This window comes from Oreochromis aureus, linkage group 9 (assembly GCF_013358895.1).
Source record: "Oreochromis aureus strain Israel breed Guangdong linkage group 9, ZZ_aureus, whole genome shotgun sequence".
In the NCBI taxonomy this organism is placed as follows: Eukaryota; Metazoa; Chordata; class Actinopteri; order Cichliformes; family Cichlidae; genus Oreochromis; species Oreochromis aureus.
In genome coordinates, this window is record NC_052950.1 from 6,425,282 (window position 1) to 6,444,386 (window position 19,105).

Consider the following 19,105-nt stretch of genomic DNA (forward strand, 5'->3'; position numbering starts at 1 on the left):
TATGGCAGTACAATTGAGATGCTCTTGATAAGGATGACCTCTTCTGCTGACTGTAGGGGGTCTAACTGTTGCAGAATCCCTGTTTATTTCTAAAGGAATGCCTGCTGTTTGTGGTATTCTGTTTGAAACTATTAACCTCTGTGTGTTTCAGAGCCCTAAAGAAAAAGCAAAATACCCCTAAAACTAGCTAAATTAAATGCTGTGTGTGAATATGTGTTTTTAGAAGGTGGAAAAAACTTTCTGTTTAAAAACTATTAGCCTCTGTGTGTTTCAGAGCCCAAAAGAAAAAGCAAAATGCTCCTAAAACAGTTAAATTAAATGCTGCGTGTGAATATGTGTTTTTAGAAGGTGGAAAAACTTTCTGTTTAAAAACTATTAGCCTCTGTGTGTGTTTCAGAGCCCTAAAGAAAAAAATACCCTAAACTAGTTAAATTAAATCATCTATGTCTAAATAACAGAACTCTGAGACCTATACAATCCTTTAAAAAAGAGTTTAATTAAAACACATAATGGTTTCATTAAATAAAACGCTATTAAACACATGTAAACATACGATCTCTGAACTCGCAAGTCCGTTCGCGCGCACATGCACGCGCAAGGTCCGTTCGCGCGCACATGGACGCGGAGGGGATAGGGAGGGGTGTGGGGGTGGGGGGGGGGGGCAAAAAAAGCTACAGGTATATTACTACTAGGGTGCATGGCTTGGGGGAAAACTTTATTTCAATTTATATGCATTTGTTTAATCCGAACAAAGAAATTTAAAATCAAACTCAGAGTCACAAAAAACTCTCATGATCCCGTGGCTCCCACCCCGATCCTTAGGCACATAAGCAGGCAAAACTCCTTAAAAAAACCCTCCGCGTTTTTCTCCAAAACCCCTGGAATAACCCCTCTATTCCCAAAAACACCTGAAACAAAATCCTTAGTCTTTTTTCTCAAATTCAGCGCCCTGCGGCTCCCACCCGATCCTTAGGCAAAATAAGCAGGGAGAAACTCCTGAAAAAGAAAAAAAACCTCTGTATTTCTCCAAAAAACTCCCAACAAAAAAACCCTAGAAATAACCTGTAGGCAACCTTCCTACCCCCAAGCCTTGGGTCCGATAACAGGGGAAATCCTGAAAAAATCCTTAGTCTTTTTTCTCCAAAACCAGCCCTCTCACTAGTTCCGTGTAAAATTCAGCGCAGTCTAAGTTATACCTCGCTCTTACTCACACCGAAACGCAGCCAGAGCACAGTTTTTTTCCACTGTTACTCTCGCTGTATCTGATCCTTAATGATTCTGGCTCTTTGTTCGAAATTTGCGCCGGAGACCAACTCCGCCTCCCAGGTGTACCTAACTGCCCCGCTGCCAATCACTTAACAAAGGGGCGGCTCCTCTCGCACCCCGGTTAGCCAATCGGCTGCAGGTCCGATGGATTCAGGCTCAACACCGGTGGGTTTTGGGGCTATGCTTTCAGCCTTAGAGAGAGCGAAATCTATTTCTACCAGCTTAAAGCGGGTGAAAGTTTTGGCCCGCTAACACCGCGGATCGCCTTTACTTTGTCTAATTGGGGTGTTTTGAGCCTCATCCTACGCCCAAAGTGCAGAAGAGCCTGCGGAAATGAGCTCGCAACAACCGCGAACCAGGGATCAACAACAACTTGCGTCGCTTTCCCTATGTGCATATCACTTGGTAAGTGTTAATCTTCCTCTCTAACTACATTTTTGCATTTTCCTTTTTACCATTCTGTCAATCCTTTCATTTAAAAAAAATATCACAATGGTTTGTAACAGGTACAATACACCATCTGTCCATCCATTCGCTTCCGCTTATCCTTTTTTCAGGCTCGCGCGGTGCGCTGGAGCCTATCCCACGTACAATACACTTTTAAATATTTATAACCTTGAGTTTAACTCCCATGAAAGCTTATACATTACATGTCTACATCCAGTGGCGGTCCTAGCCTGTTTGGCGCCTGGTGAACACTCCTCTGGCGCCCCCCACACACACACACACAAAACATGTTAAGGATTGTACATTAACATAAAACTGTTGTCCACACACACATATGAAGAGAGAGAGAGAGTATGCATAGTATCCAAACAGCTACCAAACAGCCATCATAATTCGTCATACAATGAGAACAGGACAAATCAACAATTGACAATGACTAATTAATATTAAAATCTGTAACATAATGTATTGTTTGGAGTTTAGTCTGTTACTGTTACTATTTTTACCATTTCTTCTTGGGGCAACTGTAACCCACATTATTTCCTTAGGGATTAATAAAGTATTCTGATTCTGATTGTTTCAGGATGACCTGCCATTATCCAATGACACATCTGTTTACCTGTATCATTTGTTCGTTTCTTCTCCTCTTCTTTTCTCTTTTTTCTAAACTGAGCACCTGATGGCTTTGAACTTTTCTTGTCCATCTTCCATTGGTTTTAATTTTGCACTCCAGTATGAACACCCATCCCTCAACCCGAGGATCACCACAACATAACCTAATAGACCTACACCTTAGTTCACAGATTCACTTTGTCTAGGGTTTATTTTTGGGATTTCACACAACCCAGGATTCAAATCATGAATACATAATGGGCTTGGATTTACAACATTATGAATGAAATGTGCTCTATTTGGAAGCAGCAGGTCTCCTCCCTTTCGACGGGTTATGTGTGAGACTTTAAATCATCAAACTGTAAATTATAAATTTTAAATTGTTATTGATCCCTTTACCCCGAGTCCTAAAGTGTATATTTATTTTCTTACTCTACTATATTTATTGTTCGTTTATTTGCACTGCTGTAACTGGAGCCTCGTCGTCTCGTCTCTCTATATACTGGACTGTATGTAGCGGAGATGACAATAAAGTTTACTTTGACTTCAGCAGCGAGCAGGCGCACCGAGGGCTCGCGCTCAGTTTTCACAGATAGAATTTCGAAAAACATGGTGCAAATTATAAGTCTGTATCATAATGTCCGGTGTTTTCGTGTTTGTTGTTTTGTTTTTATTTTGTTTTATTTTGCGAGTTGGTTATTAGATGCTGCTCCAGCCAGCCAGAGAATCCCCGCCGCCCGCCCTCTCCTCCCTGTGCCGCAAGCAGCAGGCGCACCATAAACGGAGGGCGCCTTACTCCCAGCAAATGGGCGATAGAAAACCGATTGGTGCCTATGACATTCCCAATATGCGCTGGCTGCCGCGGGGCAGCATGAGTACGAGCATTTTTTTTTTTTTTTGCCGATGCCCGTGATGCCGCCCCCCATCACGATGCCGCCCCGGGCAACCGCCCGTGTCGCCCGTATCTAAAACCGCTACTGTCTACATCACCTATCATTTCCTCATCAGGTATCTCATATCATTTTCTTATTGTTATGTTATGCTCCTTTGATATTTTCCTAGTTTGCGTGTTTTAAAACTCTTTTTGTTTTTCTTTGTATTTTTAGACTCTGATATAAGCCAGATGTGTTAACCTGATCGCTGCGAAACACCAGCTCCGCGTGGATTTTGACCGCGAGTGACCGGATGTTGTTTCCGGCCTGAGGTTGCTTGAAATGCCGTGAGGCTCGTTTGAAAGATTGCGCCCGAGACCAACTCCGCCTCCAAGGCGTGCCTACCTTTAGCTGCCACCAGTGAGATATCAGAGCCGGGCTCCACATATCCAATCAGGAGCACGAGCAAGACAGCTTTTGCAGACTCTCCAGAAATATACAAGTCCTTACCTTCTGGTCCCCTCACCAACATTGCTTTTTGAGATATTTTTCATAAACCATCAAAAAAGCCATTTTACCCCCCAGTGCAGAAGACTGGATCTGAGGGCAGCAGCGGGGACAAATGATTGTAATGAAGCAACAGATATTTCATGGCTGGTCTTAGATAATCGTGAGTTATTATGTCTTATGGTGAAAAGTACATAGTTTTGCAAGAGGCATACAAGCACTGTGGAAAAAGTAATCATAAAACTGTTTTTGTGAACACTCTGCTCCCTACGTTATGCTTTAAAAAATGTGATACATGTGATGTGATCATGAAAGAACATGATTTTTTTTTTAAACTTTTATTCTTATGCTTTTAAAACTATGTCAGATTATCATAAAACACTTATTTGTATGTTATAATGTTTTTCTTACACCATGTGTAATTTTTATAGACACCTTGTTCATTGTATCAATGTGTAATTATGTATCTTTGATAAATAAATAAAATATTTAATCTTGTATTTGTGTACTTTCTGCTGATTTAATAAAAAATTAGTCACATATCGCTCTGATAAACACAGATGGCTGAAAGAAATGTTTGATGGGACAAAGGAAACAAGTGTCTCGCTGTTAAACTTTTAAGTCACCATGGTTTAAATGAGAAAATGCCACTAGGAAACTAGCAGCCCTTTATGTAAAACATGAAAAACTCCATATCAGTGATATCTACAAAAGGTGTACTCATTTCTTTGTTATGGTACTTTACTGTTCCAATGAAACAAAAAGAAAATCTCATTTTAAAGTACATTTTTCAGCCATCCTGACCTATTTTCAGGGGCAAGAATGTTGATGTTAGACTGTGTTTTAAATCAGGTTTTGATCTTAAACTAACTATCACAGCACTGATTTTACTGATTACAGTTGTAATCTCAATTAGAATCCCAAACTGGCTTTTCTCCAGTCAGTGTTATGGTGAAATTTAACTTCTTCTTTTGTGTAATTGCACATGGCCCATCAAAGGGCCCCTTAGTAAGCTGTACAGCATAAGTTTTCAATTCACTTTTGTCAGAAAACTTCACAGTATGAGAAGTTACAGCACGGTTTCTCCAAATGTGTGCTTCTTTTTCAGTCAGCGTGCTTTTAGAGCATCTACATTAGCTCATGTAGTAAAAGTACAATCAGTAAGTGTACTTTAACATTTGAGATTCCGAGTGCTTAGATCATTTGAACTATATCATGAACCTTTTTTTGTATAATGCATCAAACCTGTTCAAATCAGTTTATTTTCAATTTATTTTAACTAATCTAGAGACAAGCAACTCCTTTTTAGCGTCTGTTATGCATTTACCTCTCACACGTTAAACTAAATGTTAGTGTTCTCAGAGTTAACATGTCTCATGTTACCATGTTGTATTTCTAATACCCAGCCTCAGTGTTCGCCCTGTTGACCCTCAAATCCAAACACCAATGATCTAGATATTCACAGGAGATTCTTAAGGTCTTAAGTTTTTGTTGTTTTGCAGCTGTTTGAGCTAAGATTTTCAAGTTATTCACAAAATGAAAACCCATACTTTGTTTCAGGTGAGAACTCCATTCAAATGCATGTAATAGCGAGAAACGCACTGTCTTGGCGAAATAAAGCGATTTTCATTAACTTCATAAAGACAGCTGTAACTTTTGATAGAAGACTCGGGCACACATATTTCAGGCTTTGCCTTATAGAATTCAGCATTTCTATGCTGGGGAAATAGGTTTTGCAGCTGTTTGAGCTAAGATTTTCAAGTTACTCACAAAATGAAAACCCATACTTTGTGTCAAAGAATTGTTTCAGCAGGCAAAGAAAGACACAACTCAAACATGTATATACATGGGTGATCTCAGTGGAGACTCACACTGAGACATCAGTTCTCTCTTTATTTATACCCTGCTCCTTCCTAAAATATGTCAGGTCGGCGCCCCTTGTGTGTAAAACAACTCCTTACAAGGTGATAAGCATGAAACATTCTCAAACTGTTAAAAATAGTAACCGGTCAAGCTTATCTCAGCAAACTCAGCAAGGGTGGAGGCACCTGTGGTATTCTCTCATGCAAGCTTTGTCATGAAACACAGTAAAATAGGAGATTTAAATGAAGCTAAACAACTAGGGGTTTTTAACTACAATAAAGCAGAATACATAAAAAAAATCCTATAACATTCCCTCCTGTTTTAGCTCATTTAAACACGTTTCACACTTTATTTCCGAACATGTTCTCTTGCTCCTAGCATTTTCAAACATGTCATCATTATGTGTTACTTATATTGCAATCTAGCTTCACAGGTCTTCTTTAAGATTTTCTTCTTACACATAGACATCTTCGTCTTCAAAGTTATCTTCACTGTTACTCAGATCATTTTTGTCATCCAGTGGTACAGTAACATAAGCTATCAATGATGTGGAAATCATTTTGGAAATCATCTTCCTGAGACAAGGGAGAATACATGTGGAGAATACACAGAATAATACAAGTAAGAGTCCTATGAATATTAGACCTTTATACAGCAAAACAGTCCATGAGCCATTTAGCAACCATCTCAACCAATCTGTACCCCCGTCTACATATTCCTTTGACTGCACATTCTGAAGCCTTTTTAGAACTTTTAATGCATCCGTCATGTTACTAGAATGTATGTTGTCAGGTATGTAAGTGCAACAGGTGGTGTTAAAAAGCACACATAATCCTCCTTTTTCAGCCAGCACAATATCAAGCGCCACTTGATGTTGCATGACCATTATTCGCAGGGCATCTATCTCCTCGTTTTGCTGGTCATTGACACGACATGATGTATTCAGGAACAATCCAAATCGATAGTTCAATGTCTCGATCCTCAGCGCATTTTTCCCTGTGCCTACCCACGGAAAGAGTGAGTGCAGCACTTTCTGTCCTGTAGTCCAAAGCTTGAATTCCTGTGGGACGTCAGAGCCCCATATTGGGTCATGTGGTTTCGGGTCTGGAGTGTCAACTGATCTCTTCCCTCTTTTGAGTGATGTATCGTCGGTAGTTATTTTAAACGTGTGATCAGATATGAAGATTGGAGCACACATACCCGTCCAGTTCTGGGGGAGAGTGAAATAGGCCCGCTGTCCACATAGCCAGGCCATTCCCTGCACCCAATAGGTGCCATTGGAAATGTCATTGTTCTTCACTGGTCCTCCAAGAGCATGCGTCACTACTGCTTTGCAGTTGGTGGTGTTTCCCATGTCTATAGTTCCCTTAGACTGGCGGTAGCACAAGGTATGATCCCAATTTCCAGGGTTTTCGAGAAAGACTGGAAATGACCCAGCCTTGTTCCTTTGTTTCACCTTCAGGTCGACCCAGAACCATTCATCGCATGTGCCATTTCGTAATCCTATTTTCGAAGGTTCGTTGTGGTTGATCACAATTCCAGAGTACTGATACCCGAGACTGGCGTAGCTTGCTGCACACTTCACCTGAGTCATGTTCATTGCTTTGCCATACAGTGTTGCATATTGTGTTGTTGGTGGCATATGTGAGCAGACATAACAGTCTTTGGTGGGTGTGCTGTCATGTATGTACCGATACCATGCGTTGTTCATCCAAGGGTGGATATTGTCTTGTATCATTGTATAGTGATGTGAATTATCATGTGTCCAGGCTCTTTTCTTGCGAGGTCCATCGTTCTTCCTGAGCAGTATTAGACATCCTGCGACCAGGGCTGCCAATGTCAGTGAGATCAAAAGCAGCTTCATGATGACCTGATACACCTGACCCCTCTGATAAGTAGACCAGAGGCAAGAAGCAAAAGGGCGGGATATACCCAGTCAGCCCTTCCTCCACCTTTTGGATCACCAGAGGGCAGGGGCGTTGATGTATCCAGGATGGTCGCTCCGCGATCTTACATGCTGTGGGAGTGGTTAGAAGCACTTGGTAAGGTCCTTCCCAACGGGGTGAACTCCAATTTTTCCTCTGGAGCACCTTGATTAGGATCCAATCACCTGGCTTCAACCTGCAAGACACTGGAGAAAAGTCCTCTGGCAGTTTGTTATTCAGAACGATTTCTTTGTTTTCTAGCAGTTTAGTCATCCATTCTGCTAATGTGGTTTCTCTAAAAGATTTAGTTAAAGGTTCACTTGTTATAGGTAGTGGAAACGGTCTACCATGGATGATCTCAAATGGTGTGAGCTTCTGGGATCCTTGTGTTAATCTCATCCACATTTTTACCAGGCCTACACATTCAGGCCACGGTCTTCCTGTTTCTTCCATACACTTCCTTAGTCTCTGCTTGATTGTACCATTTGTTCTTTCTACTAATCCTGCACTTTGTGGATGATAGGCACAGTGGTTTTTGATATTAAATCCTAGTGCTTCTGAGACCTTGTTAATTACATCATTTACAAAATGGGTCCCATTGTCTGATCTCATCAGAGTTGGGATGCCATAAGTTGGAATAAAGTGGTTACTCAAACATTTAGCAACTGAAATGGCATCTGCTTTCTTTACTGGATAGATTTCAGGCCATTTTGAGAATACATCTATGATCACTAATGCGTATTTTGAGCCTTGACATTCATTTAGTTTAATGAAATCCATGTGTATTGTATGAAAAGGATGAGGCGGTGTAGGGAAATGACCTCTTCTTGGTCTTAAATTCCCTTGTGAGTTATGTCTTTGGCAGGTCATGCATGTTCTTACAAATTCTTTTGCTGAAGTTTCGAAATTTATAGTATAGAAGTGTTTAGTGACTATAGTTACTATCCCTCCTGTTGACACATGAGTAACTCCATGCGTCACCAGGGCCGCTGTTTTATGTAAGGACTTTGGTAGTATTGGTTTTCCGTCGCACATCATCAGGTCATCTCGTAAAATTGCTCCGCACTTTAACCATTTCTTTTGTTCATTTAATGGAGCTGATTTTTGTTCATTCTTCAGAATGTCTATTGGTATCTGTGTGTTTGTTTCCACTGTTAGTGCACTTTCTGTTTTATTCGTAGCTGCCTTCGCTGCTTTGTCTGCAAAATTGTTTCCTTTGGTTATGTCTGGCACATCCGTTTGATGTGCAGCACATTTGCATAAGGCTAGTTTGCTCGGTAAGGTTATTACTTCTAGCAGTCTTTTAAGTAAACTTCCGTGCGGAACTGGGCATCCTGTTGACGTCACCATACCTCTATTCTGCCATATCTTGGCAAAATGATGTACAGCTGAATAGACATATTGGCTATCAGTATGAATGTTGATATTCTGTTCCTTATGCAGTTCACATGCTCTTATTACAGCTGTTAATTCTGCACTTTGTGCTGAGTGTGAGGAAGGTAGTGGTTTCGCTTCTATGATGGTGTCACGAGTTGTCACAGCATAGCCTACACAGTTCCAACCAAAACTATCTTTAGATGCTGAGCCGTCTACAAAAATGTCAAGGAAGCCAGGCTGTGGTGTGCTATAAATATCAGCTCGTGGTTTCGTTTCCTCATCTAACTTCTGCATACAACAGTGCGGTTGGCCATCATCCGGTGTAGCTAAAAGTGTGCTTGGATTCAGCTGTCCAGACTTTTCTATCGTTATGTGGGATTGTGACAACAGAATGCCCACATATGATAGTTGTCTGGCATGTATAAGGTACGACAGGTTTGCTTGTAGCAGTATTGAAGTTACTGCATGTGGTACTTTAACTATCAGAGTATGTCCTAAAACAATGTCAGCTGATTTCCGCACTGCCTCTGCTGCAGCTGCGCAGGCCTGTACACATGTCGGGAGGCCAGCTGCAACACAGTCCAGCTTTGATGAATAGAATGCTAGTGGACGCTGTTTTTCACCGAATGTTTGTGTTAAAACTGCTTTCATATAACCTCCTCCTCCATCTACATGTAGATAGAACGGCTTATCATAATCTGGCAAAGCTAAAACAATATTAGTTTGCAGCACGGTTTTCAAGTGTTCAAAAGCTATAGATGCTTCTGTTGACCAGGTTACTTTATCTTTTAATCCTAAATCTTTTCCATAAATGATGTTCTGTAAAGGCTGTACCTTTAATGCATACTCAGGTATCCATGATCTGCAAAAGTTGCAAAGTCCTAGGAAACTCATCATTTGCTGCTTAGTCTGAGGTTTTGGAGCATTTTGTACTGCTAGCTTTCTTGAGTCTAGTAGTTTCTTTCCCTGTCCTGACAACATATGCCCTAAGTATATCACCTCTGTTTTCCATAGTTGCAACTTATGTTGAGAAACCTTGTGACCTTGCTCGGCTAAATGATGTAATACTGTCAATGTATTTGTTTTGCAGCTCTGTTCTGTGTCTCCGGTGATTAGAATATCGTCTACATACAACAAATATTGGCCTGGAGCTGGCAACTTGCATGATGACATTGATTTTCGTAGAGCTTCAGCATACAGAGTGGGGCTGTTCTGAAACCCTTGAGGTAGACACGTGTACGTATATTTCTTTCCATTAAATGTAAATCCAAATAGGTGTTGTGAATCTGGGTGTAGAGGCACAGAAAAGAATGCATTTGATAGATCTATCACTGAGAACCATTGTTCTTTGGGAGTAATCTGATTTAAAATTGTGTGTGGATTAGCTACAACAGGCGGTACCTGTTCCGTTATCTCATTAATAGCTCTGAGATCATGCACTAGTCTATACTTCCCTGTGTTTGCTTTCTTGACAGGAAATATTGGAGTGTTGCATGTTGAACTCGTTGTTTTTATTAAAATCCCTGCTTTTAGCATGTCTGTTATTACTGGTGTCATGCCTTCCTTAGCTTCTGAAGTAAGAGGGTATTGAGGTTTCAAAGGTCTATACATGGTTGTTGTTTTTACTCGTACTTGATCTGCTGTTTTAATCAGGCCTACATCTGTTTGACTTGTGGACCATAATGTTTCAGATAGCTGTTTCAGCTCAGGGTATGTCTCCACTGTCACTGCATATCATTCAATGCTGGAGCTTAATAAATGAGAGTCCGCACAGTTGATAAGGTGTGTTGCAGGTTTAGCTGTCACTACCCAACCTAATGTGTATCTCATACATCCTGTTCTACAACCTTGCAACCAACCTTCATGTATGTCCTCAGTTTTTTCATATCTATCTCTCTCTACTTGAGTTAGTACATGGCCCAAATGTTTCCAATCAGTGACGTTGTTTCGTGCTACTGAGACATGTGGTTTTGCCATTCGGTTTAACTCTTGTGTTTTATCGTTCTGTATTACAGAGCATACAGCATTGCCGCTTTTAGTTACATATAGGTGTTGTAGAGTTAGTCTTTGTGGGCCTAGTCTGTGCACTTCTTTGTCATATGGAGGATCAGGACCTGGGCTTTGTTTAAATCTCAAAGTGTTATGATAGTCTGTGCACGCTAGTTGTTGAGAGTCTGGTGGCAAATATTTTTCTGCTAATCGCTGCAAAGGTTCTAATGGTGGCAGATCTAAAGTCCAATAGTAATGGGGATCACCATTCCCTTTGCAGTAAAAAGGAGATTGGCTTGTTGATTCCTCCTCACACAACATTAACTCTGCGTGCATACCATTTTCACCAGGTACTACTCCTATGTTTAGTTTTTCTAAACTATCTCTGCCTAACAGATTAACTGGGCAGGATGGATCATAAATGCACTGGTTTTTGCATTTTCTACCACTCTTCCTTTCTTCCAATGTTAATGGTTCTGTGAGAGGCTGTACAGTTGTATGTCCTGAGGCTGATTTTACAATTACGGTGTCTACTGAAAATTTCAATCCCTTTGGTTTTTCATGTAGGACTGTTCTACATGCACCAGTATCGCATAACATGGTCATAGGCTGACCATTTACGTGAATAATTATAGTAGGTTTATGCTCTGAATCTAGAACTAATTGTTCTATATTAAAAATGTCATCCTCTGCTTGTTCTTCTTCTTCTTGTCCCTTTCCTAGTCAATCCTGCTGTTTCTCCCCTCTATTCCTGCAATCTCTTGCAAAGTGTCCCTCTTTACCACAGTTCCAACAAGTATTATCTCTCTCTCTGTCACTCTCTCCCTTTCTTCGATATCCGCCCCCTCTGTTTGCACTTCTAAAACCTCCTCTATACCTTCCTCTGTTCCTCTGCTGTCCCTGCCTTGGGCCTCTATATCCTCCTACAAAGGCTATGAATCCTGTTTCAGGATCCACAGAAAAAACGTTCCCTTTATCTTTTTTCTTTAACATATGAGTAGCGTGTTCTGCATATTGTAATGCATCAGGCAATGATCCGATGTTCATGGTCACCCAATGCTTCTCTACATATGCTTTTACAGGTGGCAAAAGGCCATTTAAAAATGCATTTTTTAAAAGTTGTTGATATGGGGTGTCTGGGCCTTCCTCATAACTTAATCCTGAATGTTGTCTAAAAACTGGACGTAAGCGATCGAGGAAGTCGGATGCTGTTTCAGCTTCCTTCTGTTTTACTTCTCCTATTTTAGCATAGTCTGCTCTGGGAGCCAGTCGAACTCTAATCCGCTCATACAACTGTGTCATGGCAGTTTGTAGGTCAGCAGATCCAGGACCTAGGGCCCTACCATTTTCTCCTGATCCTGTGAAGTCTCCTCTAACTGTTCCCATTTTTAATCCTAACAGGTCTTGTATTACCTGAAGCATTTCATGGCCATTCAAACACCACTGTCTTCTAATTAACTCGACAGCATCTCTCCACTGTATGAAACCTTCATTTAAAGGTGGGACATCTTTGAGTACATGCTGTCTATCTTTTTGTGACCATGGTCTAAAAACAAATATATTTGGATCCTCATCTCGCTCATTATTTTCACCACCAGTTGGCTGTCTATATCTAGGATTGGGTGTGGCTATCATTGGAAACAGACCTGAGAGGCCAGGTGGATCTACACTGCCCCCCGTGTCTCTCCCGTATGGGTCTTTTCCTATGTCCTCCTGTGGGTTTCTACCTACAGTTATACTTTTTAACATGCTTTGAGCTTGAGCATAGGGGTTAGTTTGGGTGGTGAATGGATTTTTTGATTGTGGTTCAGGTGACGACGGCGTTGGCACATAAGGAGGTGGCTGTGGTTTTTGTAACATCGTTTCTTTTTTCTTTTGTCTTTTCTCTCTATTTTCACTTCTCCTTTCTTTCTCCTCTTTCCATGCTTTCAAATATTGCAGTTCTTGTGAGCGTTTTATTTTCTTTTTTGGATCTTTCTCAGTATTTATTTCTGCTTGGAGGGTTTCTTTTAATTTAGTCAATGCGGAGGGGCTACATTTTCCCTCCCATGTGGGACATTTAGTTTTCTTTGGGTTCCTCCATCTGCATGCACTAATTTTATTTCGCCAAGACAGTGTGCCTGGACATTTTTTCTCTAGCCACAGCTCGTCAGCAGTGAGTTTCATAGCTTTATTACCCATTACAACAATACTGCAGAGCCGTCTCTGGTATTAGAGTTAGGAGTGGTAGTTGACACGCCCTTCGACTCCAGCTATTCATGGAGCGGTGTCATCTTTACATGATGAAACACGACCTTTCTCCCTCCTCACCAGTACTTTAGCCACTGACAGGAAATAAAATGACAAAAACAAAAGAGTAATCCAGCAGCGTACTGTGCTGTTAAAAATGATTTACTCTTCACACACAGAAAACACAAATATATAATATACAGTCGCGCAGATCCTTTCAGCGGATCAGTCTACCAGCCCGTGCGGTGGGCAAGCCCTAAGTTTTCTATCAGCCCGTGCGGTGGGCAAGCCCTAAATTTCAAATCCTTTCGGCGGATTAGTCCTATTTTAGATCCGTGCAGTGGATCAGACTCTCCAACCCTTTCGGCGGGTGAAACCTATCTTCGTTTTACGCGAGTGTATATGTGTGGGTTTCTTTACCTCACTGAAACGTCGCTGCAGCCGGTTTCGTTAGATCGTTCCACTGAATCCCACCGCCGTGGACCACTGATAAAAACACTGGCCAAGACCCGAATTTTTTACACTCTTGGGCTTTCACCTCTACCTAGAGAGGGCTGTCGACAGACTTCAGTGCTGGCTCCCCACAGCGTCAGGAATCAGTGTAGATCTCTGTTTGGAGTCACAACAAAACAGTTGTTATTTTCCCATCCGGCTCAGAAGGACCAAAAATTATGTCAAAGAATTGTTTCAGCAGGCAAAGAAAGACACAACTCAAACATGTATATACATGGGTGATCTCAGTGGAGACTCACACTGAGACATCAGTTCTCTCTTTATTTATACCCTGCTCCTTCCTAAAATATGTCAGGTCGGCGCCCCTTGTGTGTAAAACAACTCCTTACAAGGTGATAAGCATGAAACATTCTCAAACTGTAAAAAATAGTAACCGGTCAAGCTTATCTCAGCAAACTCAGCAAGGGTGGAGGCACCTGTGGTATTCTCTCATGCAAGCTTTGTCATGAAACACAGTAAAATAGGAGATTTAAATGAAGCTAAACAACTAGGGGTTTTTAACTACAATAAAGCAGAATACATTAAAAAAATCCTATAACACTTTGTTTCAGGTGAGAACTCCATTCAAATGCATGTAATAGCCAGAAACGCACTGTCTTGGCGAAATAAAGCGATTTTCATTAACTTCATAAAGACAGCTTTAACTTTTGATAGATGACTCGGACACACATATTTCAGGGTTTGCCTTATAGAATTCAGCATTTCCATGCTGGGGAAATAGGTTTTGCAGCTGTTTGAGCTAAGATTTTCAAGTTATTCACAAAATGAAAACCCATAATGTGTTTCAGGCGAGAAACGCACTGTCTCGCCGAAATAAGGCGATTTTCACCAAGTCCATAAAGACAGCTGTAACTTTTGATAGGAGACTCGGACACACATATTTCAGGCTTTGCCTTATAGAATTCAGCATTTCTATGCTGGGGAAATAGGTTTTGCAGCTGTTTGAGCTAAGATTTTCAAGTTATTCACAAAATGAAAACCCATACTTTGTTTCAGGCGAGAACTCCATTCACATGCATGTCTTGGCGAAATAAAGCGATTTTCATTAACTTCATAAAGACAGCTGTAACTTTTGATAGAAGACTCGGACACACATATTTCAGGCTTTGCCTTATAGAATTCAGCATTTCTATGCTGGGGAAATAGGTTTTGCAGCTGTTTGAGCTAAGATTTTCAAGTTATTCACAAAATGAAAACCCATACTTTGTTTCAGGCGAGAACTCCATTCAAATGCATGTCTTGGCGAAATAAAGCGATTTTCATTAACTTCATAAAGACAGCTGTAACTTTTGATAGAAGACTCGGACACACATATTTCAGGCTTTGCCTTATAGAATTCAGCATTTCTATGCTGGGGAAATAGGTTTTGCAGGTGTTTGAGCTAAGATTTTCAAGTTATTCACAAAATGAAAACCCTTACTTTGTTTCAGGCGAGAACTCCATTCAAATGCACGTAACAGCGAGAAACGCACTGTCTTGGCGAAATAAAGCGATTTTCATTAACTTCATAAAGACAGCTGTAACTTTTGATAGAAGACTCGGACACACATATTTCAGGCTTTGCCTTATAGAATGCAGCATTTCCATGCTGGGGAAATAGGTTTTGCAGCTGTTTGAGCTAAGATTTTCAAGTTATTCACAAAATGAAAACCCATACTTTGTTTCAGGCGAGAACTCCATTCAAATGCATGTAACAGCGAGAAACGCACTGTCTTGGCGAAATAAAGCGATTTTCATTAACTTCATGAAGACAGCTGTAACTTTTGATAGAAGACTCGGACACATATTTCAGGCTTTGCCTTATAAAATTCAGCATTTCTATGCTGGGGAAATAGGTTTTGCAGCTGTTTGAGCTAAGATTTTCAAGTTATTCACAAAATGAAAACCCATAATGTGTTTCAGGCGAGAACTCCATTCAAATGCATGTCTTGGCGAAATAAAGCGATTTTCATTAACTTCATAAAGACAGCTGTAACTTCTGATAGAAGACTCGGACACACATATTTCAGGCTTTGCCTTATAGAATTCAGCATTTCTATGCTGGGGAAATAGGTTTTGCAGCTGTTTGAGCTAAGATTTTCAAGTTATTCACAAAATGAAAACCCATACTTTGTTTCAGGCGAGAACTCCATTCAAATGCACGTAACAGCGAGAAACGCACTGTCTTGGCGAAATAAAGCGATTTTCATTAACTTCATAAAGACAGCTGTAACTTTTGATAAAAGACTCGGACACACATATTTCAGGCTTTGCCTTATAGAATTCAGCATTTCTATGCTGGGGAAATAGGTTTTGCAGGTGTTTGAGCTAAGATTTTCAAGTTATTCACAAAATGAAAACCCATACTTTGTTTCACGCGAGAACTCCATTCAAATGCACGTAACAGCGAGAAACGCACTGTCTTGGCGAAATAAAGCGATTTTCATTAACTTCATAAAGACAGCTGTAACTTTTGATAGAAGACTCGGACACACATATTTCAGGCTTTGCCTTATAGAATCCAGCATTTCTATGCTGGGGAAATAGGTTTTGCAGCTGTTTGAGCTAAGATTTTCAACTTATTCACAAAATGAAAACCCATACTTTGTTTCAGGCGAGAACTCCATTCAAATGCATGTAACAGCGAGAAACGCACTGTCTTGGCGAAGTAAAGCGATTTTCACCAAGTCCATAAAGACAGCTGTAACTTTTGATAGGAGACTCGGACACACATATTTCAGGCTTGGCCTTATAGAATTCAGCATTTCCATGCAGGGGAAATAGGTTTTGCAGCTGTTTGAGCTAAGATTTTCAAGTTATTCACAAAATGAAAACCCATAATGTGTTTCAGGCGAGAAACGCACTGTCTCGCGAAATAAGGCGATTTTCACCAAGTCCATAAAGACAGCTGTAACTTTTGATAGGAGACTCGGACACACATATTTCAGGCTTGGCCTTATAGAATTCAGCATTTCCATGCTGGGGAAATAGGTTTCGCAGCTGTTTGAGCTAAGATTTTCAAGTTATTCACAAAATGAAAACCCATAATGTGTTTCAGGCGAGAAACGCACTGTCTCGCCGAAATAAGGCGATTTTCACCAAGTCCATAAAGACAGCTGTAACTTTTGATAGGAGACTCGGACACACATATTTCAGGCTTGGCCTTATAGATTTCAGCATTTCCATGCTGGGGAAATAGGTTTTGCAGCTGTTTGAGCTAAGATTTTCAAGTTATTCACAAAATGAAAACCCATAATGTGTTTCAGGCGAGAAACGCACTGTCTCGCCGAAATAAGGCGATTTTCACCAAGTCCATAAAGACAGCTGTAACTTTTGATAGGAGACTCGGACACACATATTTCAGGCTTGGCCTTATAGAATTCAGCATTTCCATGCTGGGGAAATAGGTTTTGCAGCTGTTTGAGCTAAGATTTTCAAGTTATTCACAAAATGAAAACCCATAATGTGTTTCAGGCGAGAAACGCACTGTCTCTCGCCGAAATAAGGCGATTTTCACCAAGTCCATAAAGACAGCTGTAACTTTTGATAGGAGACTCGGACACACATATTTCAGGCTTGGCCTTATAGAATTCAGCATTTCCATGCTGGGGAAATAGGTTTTGCAGCTGTTTGAGCTAAGATTTTCAAGTTATTCACAAAATGAAAACCCATAATGTGTTTCAGGCGAGAAACGCACTGTCTCGCCCGAAATAAGGCGATTTTCACCAAGTCCATAAAGACAGCTGTAACTTTTGATAGGAGACTCGGACACACATATTTCAGGCTTGGCCTTATAGATTTCAGCATTTCCATGCTGGGGAAATAGGTTTTGCAGCTGTTTGAGCTAAGATTTTCAAGTTATTCACAAAATGAAAACCCATAATGTGTTTCAGGCGAGAAACGCACTGTCTCTCGCCGAAATAAGGCGATTTTCACCAAGTCCATAAAGACAGCTGTAACTTTTGATAGGAGACTCGGACACACATATTTCAGGCTTGGCCTTATACAATTCAGCATTTCCATGCTGGGGAAATAGGTTTTGCAGCTGTTTGAGCTAAGATTTTCAAGTTATTCACAAAATGAAAACCCATAATGTGTTTCAGGCGAGAACTCCATTCAAATGCATGTAATAGCGAGAAAGGCACTGTCTCGCCGAAATAAGGCGATTTTCACCAATTCCATAAAGACAGCTGTAACTTTTGATAGGAGACTCGGACACACATATTTCAGGCTTGGCCTTATAGAATTCAGCATTTCCATGCTGGGGAAATAGGTTTTGCAGCTGTTTGAGCTAAGATTTTCAAGTTATTCACAAAATGAAAACCCATAATGTGTTTCAGGCGAGAAATCCGTTCAAATGCATGCAATAGCGAGAAACGCACTCTGTCGCCGAAATAAGGCGATTTTCACCAAGTCCATAAAGACAGCTGTAACTTTTGATAGGAAACTCGGACACACATATTTCAGGCTTGGCCTTATAGAATTCAGCATTTCCATGCTGGGGAAATAGGTTTTGCAGCTGTTTGAGCTAAGATTTTCAAGTTATTCACAAAATGAAAACCCATAATGTGTTTCAGGGAGAAACGCACTGTCTCGCCGAAATAAGGCGATTTTCACCAAGTCCATAAAGACAGCTGTAACTTTTGATAGGACACTCGGACACACATATTTCAGGCTTGGCCTTATAGAATTCAGCATTTTCATGCTGGGGAAATAGGTTTTGCAGCTGTTTGAGCTAAGATTTTCAAGTTATTCACAAAATGAAAACCCATAATGTGTTTCAGGCAAGAACGCACTGTCTCGCCGAAATAAGGCGATTTTCACCAAGTCCATAAAGACAGCTGTAACTTTTGATAGGAGACTCGGACACACATATTTCAGGCTTGGCCTTATAGAATTCAGCATTTCCATGCTGGGGAAATAGGTTTTGCAGCTGTTTGAGCTAAGATTTTCAAGTTATTCACAAAATGAAAACCCATAATGTGTTTCAGGCGAGAAACGCACTGTCTCGCCGAAATAAGGCGATTTTCACCAAGTCCATAAAGACAGCTGTAACTTTTGATAGGACACTCGGACACACATATTTCAGGCTTGGCCTTATAGAATTCAGCATTTCCATGCTGGGGAAATAGGTTTCGCAGCTGTTTGAGCTAAGATTTTCAAGTTATTCACAAAATGAAAACCCATAATGTGTTTCAGGCGAGAACGCACTGTCTCGCCGAAATAAGGCGATTTTCACCAAGTCCATAAAGACAGCTGTAACTTTTGATAGGAGACTCGGACACACATATTTCAGGCTTGGCCTTATAGATTTCAGCATTTCCATGCTGGGGAAATAGGTTTTGCAGCTGTTTGAGCTAAGATTTTCAAGTTATTCACAAAATGAAAACCCATAATGTGTTTCAGGCGAGAAACGCACTGTCTCGCCGAAATAAGGCGATTTTCACCAAGTCCATAAAGACAGCTGTAACTTTTGATAGGAGACTCGGACACACATATTTCAGGCTTGGCCTTATAGATTTCAGC